The following is a 12,965-nucleotide window of genomic DNA, read 5'->3' as shown; positions in this document are numbered from 1 at the left end:
CCCTAAAGGCCAAAAGACCAGTTCATTTTCATTTTCATTTTTCTCATAAGAAGTACCACATCTCATACTGTATATCTCCCAGTCTTAATATTCAATAGTTGTTTTTTTATACTTTCACAGTTAAGAGTCCAGTTAATCAAGGTTCTACTGTATAGTAGTAACAGATTTATGAAAAATAATCAGCTACATGCAGGGTGATTATAAGTAAAGTTTTGATTCCAAAATTATACAATAAGTACTGGTCAAAATGACGAAAACTTGCATGGATACTCTTGAAGCAATGGAAGTTTTCTTTTCTAAAAAAAAAGTGCAAGTAGTACAAAATGCACAAATAGATGATGCTGTACTTGGCCAGTAGTATAATCTATTTTGTGCTACCACATCATTTCTGCACTTCCACAGCATCAGTGTGTGGATAGAACAACTTCTATCAAGAAGTATATTGCAATACCAGCAAAGCAGCTGCTGAAGACACATTTTGGCAATAACAGGATGGCGCAACACCTGGCCAGCCGTCAGTTCACCTGACCTTAACCCTTGCAACTTCTGGCTGTGGGGGGTACCTCCAAATGTTATGAACAGTGGCCGGATTGCAAACTTTGGTGAATTGCAAACTTCAGCGAATCCCCTATGTGTTAGAAGTTCCTCAGGAATATTAACGTGCGGGTGCGTTTGGTTTAATAAAGGTGAATTGCAAGCGCATCTGCATCATGACCATGGCATCAGGGTTGGTAAAAAAACCAAAAAAACTGTTGTTTTTTTTCTTTAAATAGTATTAACATTAAAAACAATAAAATTTCTGAAAAATCAAACTTTTAATAATTAATTGAAATAAAATGTTTATTAATGTAATTAACACTATTCCCATACTAATTAATCAATAAATATTTCTTACATTTTAACAAAAACCAACTTTTGCAATTTAATTATTTTTTGCTTAACTCAATGGATTACTTCGTGTTTGAAAATTCTTTTAACGTTGTTATTAATCATATAATATAAAGATGTTTTCTTCAGTTACTTTCAGTATGCTTAATTAAGAAGCTATTTTGCAAAAAATACACAAAAAACCTATACCCATACTTTTAATCGTCATTCATTATCATATTTGTAGTGCTATTGAGCATCCATTATCTACTGCTGGGCTTCCGTCCGGGATGCTTATTCTGTATCACATTTTTTTATTATCTCATTCGAGATTAAAATAAACTTCAACTATCTTAGTACCCTGGAGGAGTTCGGTAACTTCTTAAACCATTCTCAGAACAACGATTCTCAATCTACCACAGATATTAATGTTGTACATTTTAATATCAGAAGTATCAGAAAAAAATTTGATTTATTAATAACATATTTACATGAAAATTTATCATCTATAGATGTGCTTGTGCTGTCTGAGGTTTGGATTTTCAGTGAAGAGGTTTGTGTATATAATCTAGATCATGGTCTCCCAAACTTTTTGTTCCATCGCCTCCTTCTTCAGAAATTTTTTCCTCTCATCGCCCCACACCTTAAGTAAGCCCATAGAATTCTATGTTGAATAAGTAGGTTCTATCGCCCCCTTGGACCACTCCATCGGCCACCAGGGGGCGATATTGCCCACTTTGGGAAACACTGATCTAGATGGATTTGATTTATTTGCATGTTGTAGAGAATATAACAACTCTGGTGGTGTTGTGGTATATACTCATAAATCACATTCATTTTCAAGACTAAATTATGGATCCTTCCTGTCAGGCGAGGTAATTGTTTTACATCATCTTCCATTAAATTTAAATATAATTTGTCTCTATAGATCTCATTCGTTCACAGTTAACTATTTTGTCAATGAATTAAATAAATTTTTACATAAATTTAGATATAAAGATATCTTATTTATTGGAGATACTAATATTGATTTATTAGCTCCAACACATAATACTAATTCCGAATATATTGGCACTCTAAGAAATCATGGATTTTTACCTCTAATCTCTCATATAACAAGACCTTCATCTAATACTTGTATCGATCACATCTTTCTGCGCAACTCTAACCGCCTAACTAATATTTATTCATCTGTTTTTTTAACTGATATTACTGATCATTATTCTATCTTATGTAAACTTTCTTACACTGTGAACTGTGAATAACTCTAATAAACCATCCCTCAATCTTTCTAACAAAAAATGCAGAGTTGTTGATTATAGTGGCATTTCATCTTATTTAGATAATTATAAATTTACTCTTCAGCATAAGCTTGCCCATTCTCGGTTTGATGAATTTATATATTATCTCGAGAATATAATCAACAACTTTACAAAATATATCACAACTAAGCCTACACAACAGAAAGCTGCTTTTAAACCTTGGATTTCACCAGAACTCAAGTTCTATATTAAGACTAAAGAAAAACTTTACTTAAAATCTAAAAATATCCATTTGATATTCTGATACAAACAGCTTACCGTAGTATTACATCATTTGTCAAATCAAAAATAAAACTAGCCAAATACACGTATTTTCAAAATCAGTTCTTTAATAGCAATTCACCTATCAAACGTTGGAAATTTGTTAATAAAATATTAGGAACAAATGAAAACCCTGTCACGTTGCCTTCAGGTACTAATATGATTCGAATAGCAAATGAATTCAATGCACATTTTATAAACATTTCTCCTCTATCTCACCCAATATCTGATGACTTCAAAAACTATATCTCTAATAACAGCAATTCCATCTTTATTTACCCAACTACACCTGATGAAGTATAGTAAAGATCATAAATAATTTATCTAACAAAGTTTCGAGTACTGACCTAATTAATTCTAAAATTCTAAAATGTCTACCGGGTGACACTATTGTGCTTCTGACCGACTTGATTAACAATTGCATTGTAAATGGTGTTTTCCCAGATTCACTTAAATCAGCTACTGTTTTCCCAATATTTAAATCAGGTGATAAAAATGATTTTAACAATTTTAGACCAATCTCTATTCTGTCTTCTATCTCCAAGATCTTTGAAACTATATTAAAAACTGGAATCCATTCATTTTTATCTAACCATAATTTTTATTCTGAAAATCAGTATGGTTTCCTCGAAAATAAAAACACTGAATCTGCCATCCTTAAATTAACTTCCTCTGTTGTACATAACCTTGATGCATCAAGAAAGACTGTTGCAGTTTTTCTAGATATAAGAAAAGCATTTGATAGCATAAATCATGAAATCCTTCTTCATAAACTTGAAAAACTCAGTATTAGAGGTAATGCACTTAATCTTTTTAAATCTTATTTACATACAAATACAAATACAACGCCACAACAGGCAAATTGCCCAACGAGGTGGCTGACTTAAGAACATCATGGATCCCGAGCCATTTTTTGGAGGCCCTACCTACTACTGCTACACCACACATGCACCCCGCCCACACACCCCCCTTGCGAAACCCCCAACGGATCGGTACATGTGGGAATGTGCGTGTACGTGTAGCGAAACCTGACGTGAAGTTTTTTGTGTTTCTCTGTAATGCTTGTTATGTGTAGTGCTGCCATCTGCCACCAGTTTTTCAAACTATGAGTGAAGTGTTATGATTGAATGATTTATTGTTGTAGGACTGTTGCACTCTGTGGCGAGACTTTTTAACGGGAGATCGGCTCACATTTGCGCCTTGAAGTTGGGAACCACAGAAAACCAACTCCAGCCGACCACCACTGTGGGGTTCGAACCCGGATCCTCGCATCACAAGTCCGTCACTATAACCACTCGACCACCACAGCGGCATAGAACACAATCTGTTAAATGTATTACAAGCATTAGTGATCCCATGAACATAATAAAAGGTATTGCTCAGGGCTCAGTACTCGGCCCACTTCTTTTTACTATTTTCATTAATGATTTTTGTAAACTTGATGCTGAAGGTGAAATAATTGCGTTCGCGGATGACACGATTCTTCTCTTTTCTGCTTCTGATTACCAATCTCTCCAAAATACTGTTAATAATGATCTCCTAAAAGTAAGAAATTCGTTTCGCGCTAACAACCTCCAAATTAACGTTACTAAAACCAAATTTATTAATTTTCCTTTAATTCCTACTAACCAATCTGGCGTAAGTATTACTTTCCATGACATCAACTGCAACAATGATTTTTCTTGCACTTGTCAAGATCTAGAGCAAGTCAGTACAATAATATTTAGGTTTGCATATTGACCAAGATATGAAATGGAAATCGCATATTAAATATTTATTAAATAAACTTAGATTTATGCTTTACAAATTTTATTACTTAAAGCAATGTTCAACTAACACCTTTTTATTAACACTTTACTATACTTTTTTCCATTCCCATCTAATATACGGTCTTCTTGCTTGGGGCAGCGACTACCTTACTAATCTTCAACCAATCATTTCTATTCAAAATAGAATTTTACGGTTTATTACTAATGATTATCACTCACCTACATTTGCCCTTTATAACCGCCTACAAATATTACCCCTTTGCCATCTTTATTTTTACAAATCACTATTGCTCATTTACAAAAATCAGTTTTCCTTCAACCTTAATACCACTCGCTCGTCCTCAAGAATAAATAGTACTTACACTCTACCACTAATACACAAAACAATAGCTAGAAAATTACATATATTATTCCAAAGTTCTATAATTCATTTCCTTTAAATTTCAATACAAATGTCTCTCTGCCTACCTACAAAAAATTAATTAAATCCTATCTCTTATCTGAGACTAACATAGAAAAACACTTTTGAATTTTTTTTAAATTATGGTGTATATATATTTAATTTGTTCCCCCCCCCCCCTCTGAACTTATTTGTGTGTATATATATATTTTTTTCTCTTCACCTTGAGCTTACACGTCCTCAGCACTTTTCTTTTTTTTACCTTGTAAATTTTTCCTCCATGTTAATTACTCAAAACACCACCACCATGGTTGTCACGGTTTAATTATATATCTTGTTAATCCCCCCCCCCCTTTTTTTTTCCTTTCCTATAATTATTCTATTGTGTATCATTTTCACTTTGTTAGACGATTTGTCTATGTATTAAATATCCAGTATGAGCCGTTCCTGGCTCCTTGGGTATAACTACTTCAATTGTATATGTACTTTTTATGCTTGAATAAAAAAAAAACTATAATAAAAATTAGGTAAATATAATATATTTAATTTAATGCAGATTAATTAGCGATGATTTACGATATACACAGTGATTATAACTAAGGTTCTGATTTAAAACACAACTAAGAAAAAAAAACAGCTGTCAGAATGACTTGAAAATTTACATGAATATTCCGGAAAAAATGCAATTTTATTTGGTAAAGGGGAGAAAATATAAAAAAAACTTAAAAATGTAAAATTAATGACATCATCCAACACGTGGGAAATTTGCTCGCAGAATGGAAATGATAGCCAATCATAGCAAAATGATAACTCAATTATAGCATTGCACAATTTCATAATTCATTGAAACATCACAAAAAAACGAAGTAATTGAACAAATAACTACAACTTACTCAAGAAATGTTAAATATGTTGTCCACCGTGTTCTAGCTATGAGGTTGAAAGCACAAAAATTCTTGTTCAACAACAGATGATGAGTATGCCATGGCCATGATGTGGATGTGCTTGCAATTCAGCTTTATTAAACCAAACGCGCCCCCCCCGCCGTTAATATTTCTGAGGAACTTCTAAAATATAGGGGATGTGCTGGAGATTGCAATTCACCAGTTTGCAATCTGACCACTGTTTATAACATTTTGATGTACCCCCCCCCCCCCCACAGCCAGAAGTTGCAAAAGTTAAGATGCATCCTGTCAAAATGTGTCTTCAGCAGCTGCTTTGCTGGTATTGCAATGTGCATCTTGATAGAAGTTCTATCCACACACTGATGCTGTGGAAGTGCCGAAATTATGTGGTTGCACAAAATAGATTATACTGCTGGCCAAGTACAGCATCATCTACTTGCACATTTTGTACAAGAAACTTCCATTGCTTCAGGAGTATCCATGCAAATTTTCAAGCCATTCTGACTAGTACTTATTGTATAGTTTTAGAATCAAACCCCCCCCCCTTCTTAATTATAATCACCCTGTATATAGCTGATTATTTTTCATAAATCTGTTACTACTATACAGTAGATACCTTGATTAACTGGGCTTAATGGTGAAGGTATAAAAAAAACTATTGAATATTAAGACTGGGAGATATACAGTAGGAGATGTGCTAGTTCTTATGGGAAAGAAAATGAAAATGTCTGTGAGGTAATGTAACTACTAGTACACTAGTCTTTGTCTTTTAGGGACAGCTGGTGTCTTTATTGGATTATAAAACCACCTGTGTGCCCCTAGAATGATGGTGTCACTACTATAGCTGCTTCTTTGTGAAGGGAAAAAGAAACCCTGTGAGATAATACACCACTACATTTAGATGTGTGATGCAATCCTTATTCATGAATTTGCTAAAGATAGAGCATCAGAATGTAGCCAAAGGTTAGAAAATGTGGTAAGAATGAGACATGATTTTGGCTTCTGTATATAACTTTAAAAAACTAAGATACTTCATGTGAAATATATATATATATATATATATATATATATATATATATTCAAGCCACTTTTGAGACTTTTTGAAAAAAACCTCTTATACCATCTTATGCCATTCAAAGATATACCATCAGAATATACCCCAAGAATATAAAATGTGGTAAAAATGAAAAATTTTGGCTAATTATGAACCAATATGATATTTTTCAAGGAAAAAATGATATTTAGGCCACTTTTATTTGATAGTTAAAAAAAACCACTTGGTTAAAACCAACGTGGTTTAAACCAAACAACCCTGCATGGCATACTCTGATCTGTTGTTGAACAAGAATTTTTGTGCTTTCACCTTATAGCCAGCCAGAACACAGTGGACAACATATTTAACATTTCTTAAATAAGTTGTTTTATTTGTTCAATTACTTCACTTTTTTGTGATGTGTCCACGAATTATGAAATCGTGCAATGCTATAGTTAAGTCATCATTTTTGCCATGACTGGCTATCGCTTCCATTCTGCAAGCAAATTTCCCACGTGTTGGATGATGCCATTAATTTTGCATTTTTTAGCATTTTTCCCCCTTTAACAAATAAAATTCCATTTCTTCAGAAATATTCATGCTACTTTTGTAGTCATTCTGGCAATCATTTTTTTTTTTTTACAGTGTTTTTAAATCAGAACCTTAGTTTTAATCACCCTGTATATCATAAATCATTGCTAATTAATCTGCATTATTTATGCTTCATTAAATACATTATATTCACCTAATTTTTATTATAGTTTTTGCAAAATAGCTTCCTAATTAAGCATACTGAAAGTAACTGGAGAAAAAAACCTTTATATATTATATGATTAATAATAACATTAAAAGAATTTTCAAACAAAAAGTAATCCATTAAGTTAAGCAAAAAATAATTAAATTGCAAAAGTTGGTTTTTGTAAAAATGTAAGAAATATTTATTGATTAATTAACATGGGAATAGTGTTAATTACATTAATAAACATTTTATTTTAATTAATTATTAGAAGTTTGAATGATTTTTCAGAAATTTTATTTTTTTTAATGTTAATACTATTTAAAACAGAAAAACCGGCTTAAACAAAAAAACCCCAGTTTTTTGGTTTTTTTACCAACCCTGGAAAGTACAAATGACTGCAATAGAACCCTTGCTATATTTTTTAGACTTGAAAAAAGCCTTTGATAGTGTCGGTCATACAATTCTTATGCATAAGTTATATTGTTCAGGTCTAAGAGAGAGGCAACACTTATCACTGGTTTAAAAGTTATCTGTCAAATAGAATGCAAGCAGGTAAAATAAATGATACAATAGGCACATATAGGATTATTAAAAATTGCGTCCCACAGGGTTCTGTTGTTGGACTAATTTTATTTTTAATCCTCGTTAATGATATCAACAATCAGGATCTACATGGTGATTTGATTAGTTATGCGGATGACACAGCTATTGTTTTGTCAGAACAAACATATACCATGTTGAAATCTGATACTGAAGAAGATTACAAAAATATCAACACTTGGTTGAGGCGTAATAAGTTAACCTTGAATCTCAACAAAATTAAATATATAAATTTTCAATTATATAATAGAAATATTGAAACACTTGTAATTCGATGCCATGAGTTGGGATGTTCTGGTGACAAATTTTTCTGATTAATTGTCTCGGAAACAGAGGAGTTTAGATATTTAGGAGTCACTATAAACAAAACTTTGAAATGGAACTCTCATGCAACTGCACTTAGTAACAAAATAAAATACATGAATGTTCGTTTATATTGCTCGAAAAATATTATATATCCTCAATTTATCTATATACTTTATTTTGCTTGGTTCTACTCACTTATTCAGTATGCTATATGTGTTTGGGGAGGTGATTACGAGTCCAAATTGAATGTTTTAATAAGTTCTCTGAAAAAAACTATAAATATTATTTCCTCTCATAACCCTACACTATCTTCCTATAATTATAAATCAGACTAGATTGAATATTGAAAAACTATATATATACCAAAGTCTAATGTTTATTTATAAAAATCCTACTTGGTTTGAAATCAGGCAATGCCCAACAAACACATGTGTTCGTCAAGGTTTTCAATATAATATTATACAACCTAAAAAAACATTAACCCAAAAGCAATTCATATATTTGGCTCCATTATATTTTAATAATCTGCCAAATGAAATAAAACATAAAAAAGAATTAAGAGCTTTAAAAAACTAATTATTAATTATATTAATCTTTTATTACAATAGGAAGGTACTTCTCAGCCCCCAATATACAGTGTTGTCACACCTAGGCCTCTGAAATATTTGTGTCTGTTTGTATATTTTGTTCGTACTTGCTATTATATGAAAGTGTTTGCCACCACAGAAATATTTGTTTGTATACTCTGGACGGATCAAGCGACCCCTTGAGTAGAATATTGCATGTATATATATATATTTCATTTTTCTTTCTCAATAAACTTTATTTGGTGCTCTGCTTAAAAAAAAAATCTGGCAAACGTACCTTTGAACATTAAAAATTTTTTTTTATGGGCATAAGAATCAAAATAAGAAGTTATACAAAAGGTGACCCATATTTTACGAAACATAGCTATATTTTCCGTCTTAATTTGGTATTTGACTATTCTAAAAAGAAATGTATTTTCAATGATGCTTCCATGAATTTCTTACATTTACTTGGCATTTTTGTTATGTTAACCCCCCCCCCACCCCCATGAAATCATTACAATTGACTGAGATTTGCAGAAATCTCTGTCAACCAAGAAAAGCCTCAATTTCCCACCCAACATTAATTTTCAGCAATTAGTTTAGAATTTTGCCAACAACTGGTGATGTCCCGTGTTTCCCAGTGTGTGTATAAATCTCTTTTTTTTTTTGTAATTTCCGCTATGAAATACGGTCATCATAGTAATACATAGAGAAAATATGACGATTGAACCATCCACTAGCTGTTTTAAGATTAAACGCACACAGAGAAAGCTGTGTGTAAGGATACTGTAGGGATCTAGAAAAATATTGGTATAGACAAGTTATTGCTGTAGACAGATTGAGCATTTGTGCTATTTCCTATTAAACAGGAATTCTGCCGGGACCAAAGAAAATATTGTTATAGGCAGGTTTATGGTTATAGACAATATCATTATACACATGTTCCACTGTATACAGAGATGTCATTTGGAAAAGGGCCCATAAAAATTTTGTTCAGGTTTCCCTAGTTCCAAGAAGAAATAGAAAAAAATCTCCCCAACTTTTTTTCCCCTTTCTTTTTTACCATCTATCAATGATCATGCGACCTTGAAAAGTGGTTTTACTACTTTGTATACTGTACTGTATTGTATTGATATACACTGGATTGTTGAAGAATAAGATGACGGATATCTAGTTGCTTCCCTGAATGAGGGGCCGTGTACAGCTGTCGTATGGTCCGCCACTTGGCGATTATTTGGCGCCACACATGTCTGATGGCCCTACGAAGAGTCGCCAAGGCCGTCAGACACTACAGACGCCGAAAAAAAACCATCAGCGTGCAAAACGTAATAGAAACCACCAAGCATAAAAATAGAGAAAAATATCAGTTAAAAAAAATTACACCTGGCCCATTTTTTTAATAATAAAAAGATCGGGGCATAAGGAATTCCGGGCATAAATATTCTATGCATTAAAACTAAAACCCGGACCCTTTTTTTTAAATAAACGGATCCGGGCATGAAAAATTCTGTAGGTTCATTTTAAATAATAAACCGATAAAACAGAAGGCATGGCAATGGGTGAATAACTAATAAATACAATGAAATAATAAAATGGTATGATACAACCTGAGCAGTAGATAATCCAAATAACTAGAGCTACAGAAGGGAGGAATAATAATGAGGGAGAGAGAGAGACGCGCTGGGAATGGAACAACGGCTGCTTAGAATTTTTGAAAAAACGCGGTGAACAAAAGAAAAATCCTGTTTGTTGAAGCCAGCGCCATGTCCAGTGGTTAGGGAGGTAGTTTCTGACTGCAGGTCTGGGTTCGGGCATGGATGTCTACTGACACGCTAACAAATTCTCTGGACGGATCATAAAGATCTCTTGGGAATGCGTAGGATTATACATCCCACATTTCTTAGGTGCTTTTCTGCCTGGAAGGTGGAGTTCCTCAGAAAAAAATGGGCGACCATGATTCGGGCGTTTTTTTTCCTCTGCTGGCTAATTATTATTATTCCTTCGACTTCTGGGTTGCTATTTCTTTTTTTTTCTATTGGTTATCATCCAAAGGTGACGTCACCCTTAGAAGTTCCGTAGTAATTACAATAAGCGTCACCGCTGCATTTGAATTAACAGCCATTGTGTTTTCCCATATTGGCTGTGTGTTGGCGATTTTTTTTGGCAAGAAAGACATCCGAAAGCATGACTCTTGGCAACCTCTGCTTTCGGACGTTTTTTCATCAGAAAAAAATCGCCAACACATCACCTATAGAAATTGCACTATAACTGTTCGATTTCTCATCAGCGATGCAAGAAATGTCGCCAATTGTTATGCGTTCACCCCGATTGCGAAATATTATAATTAATATTCCATTAATTAATTGAAAAATAGATGCGTAACACATGTTCAAATAAATCGCCAACAAAACTGTTTTCAGAAATTCACGAAATATTTACCTAATGCTAATGTAGAGAGGCGATTTAGTTCAAATTTTGACTACCATTAATCAAGTGCAGCCAAAACAAACATCCATAACTTGCACGCTCACCATGTTATCCATACCTTTCGGAAAAACAAACTTTATTCGCGATTCTTCTAATTTTGACTTACTCTGACCATATCAGCGTTATTTTACGGGACATTTCCGTAATTCCAACCCTCCCGACATTTTTATCTAAACGGTTTTTTTTCTAACGAAGTTGTCTCGAATCAAATAATCTTGAGATAATTTTTGATCTCATTATTTCAAAAATAGAAATTCATCACACATTTGTATGGTGGAATAGTTTATTGGATGTTGTATGAAATAAGAATTATTCATTGCCCAGTTGAGATAACGTGTGTGTTACTCTTTTTTAACTTTAATTTCGTCTTGATTTTATTTTTAAATGGCACAATGTGTGGGTTATACCCTGCGTTATTTCTTTCAAACAGAGCAAAACCATGGTCTATCGCCAAATTTACTATTGACTAATTGTAACGGAAGTGTGCATATGTAACCAACAGTCTGAGAACGTATCCAGTGTTAGTTCGTGAATGCGAGTCGATGTCTCCATTAAAGTTTTGCCACAGAGAGCAACAGGCCTACAACGGTACAAATCTTCAAAAATTACACTTCACTTAAAAAGCTGCCATTTTGAAGAGATGTTATTAACAATTCTTACACAGAAACAAACTTCACCTTTAGATTCACAACACATACACTCACATTCCAACATGCACCAATTCATTAGAAGTTCCACAGAGGCAATACATGGATGAGGTGCACAGAATTCAGTAGTAGTAGTGTTGTTTGTGAATGTTTCCATCTATTTTTCAAACTATGTAATGTGTGTTCAAATGAGTGTAATGATTGAATATTTGTAAGTTGCAGGTCTGTGTCTCTTTGTGGCGAGACTTTTTATCAGGGAGATCATCTCGCATCCATGCCTCGAAGTTGGGAACCGCAAAAAAAACCTCCACTGACCACCACGTCACAAATGCTGATGGTGGGGTTCAAACCCAGATCATGATGATGTGAGTCTATCACTACGATCACATAGCGTCATTGTATTTGGTTGAATGGCCTGCTTCAATCTCAACGACAAAACAGTCATTGATGCCTGCACATTGAGAGCTAAAAATATAATACACTTGAATCATTATTATAATACAGTTTCAGAAAGATTTTTATCAAATTGAAAATGCTTGTTAGGTTGCATGTGGCTTGTGAATGGGACCTTTTGTAACTAGGGGACACTTGTACTGCAATATCTAGTGATATGGCCCTGATTTTTATACACAAAAATGATAGAGATCTTGTGTGTGTGAATTAGTTTCTAAGGCCGGGATTACACTATAAAGGTTTCATAAAATCCCTTTTACAAAACTTGAAAAATGCAGCCAATAAACCTCATAGGTTACATTCAAGCAAATGAAACCAATAATCTTACTGGTTGAATTTTCCAAATTTTATAAAATAACTTTTAGAAACCTTTTGATAGTGTAATCCCGGCCTAATTCACAAAGTTCTTTTGACTAGGCAGACAGAAATCAATCAGCAAATGCAGTGAATACAAAACATTATAATGTAACAATAACCAGAGCCGCAATCTGGGGTGAAAGCAAGCAGCTCTGGTACCCTGAGCGCTAGACCAGAAGAAGAGCCAAATTCATCCTTTGACTGCTTCTCCTACATGCAAGAGATGCCAAAATTCCAGCTTGCCTCGGTG

The 12,965-nt window shown here is 33.5% G+C and overlaps 1 protein-coding gene and 1 long non-coding RNA gene across 3 annotated transcripts in view; both read right to left on the bottom strand.

Moving 5' to 3' along the window:
- mRpL14 (mitochondrial ribosomal protein L14) overlaps nucleotides 1–11,303 on the bottom strand; it is a 32,910-nt gene extending 21,607 nt beyond the window's left edge. For both annotated transcript variants that reach the window (XM_089232346.1, XM_089232345.1), the window contains exon 1: nucleotides 11,211–11,303. The gene's annotated coding sequence lies outside the window, so the exon portion shown is untranslated. The remainder of the gene's footprint in view (nucleotides 1–11,210) is intronic.
- LOC149086322 (uncharacterized) overlaps nucleotides 1–12,965 on the bottom strand; it is a 119,647-nt gene that overhangs the window by 11,308 nt on the left and 95,374 nt on the right. The window lies entirely within an intron of this gene.

The sequence above is a fragment of the Pholcus phalangioides genome, unplaced genomic scaffold, assembly GCF_987345545.1.
Source record: "Pholcus phalangioides strain wild (caught in Gottingen) unplaced genomic scaffold, Ppha-v1.0 ptg000005l_1, whole genome shotgun sequence".
NCBI lineage: Eukaryota > Metazoa > Arthropoda > Arachnida > Araneae > Pholcidae > Pholcus > Pholcus phalangioides.
Note: the sequence above shows the minus strand (reverse complement) of the source record. Positions and strands in the feature narration are given on the sequence as shown.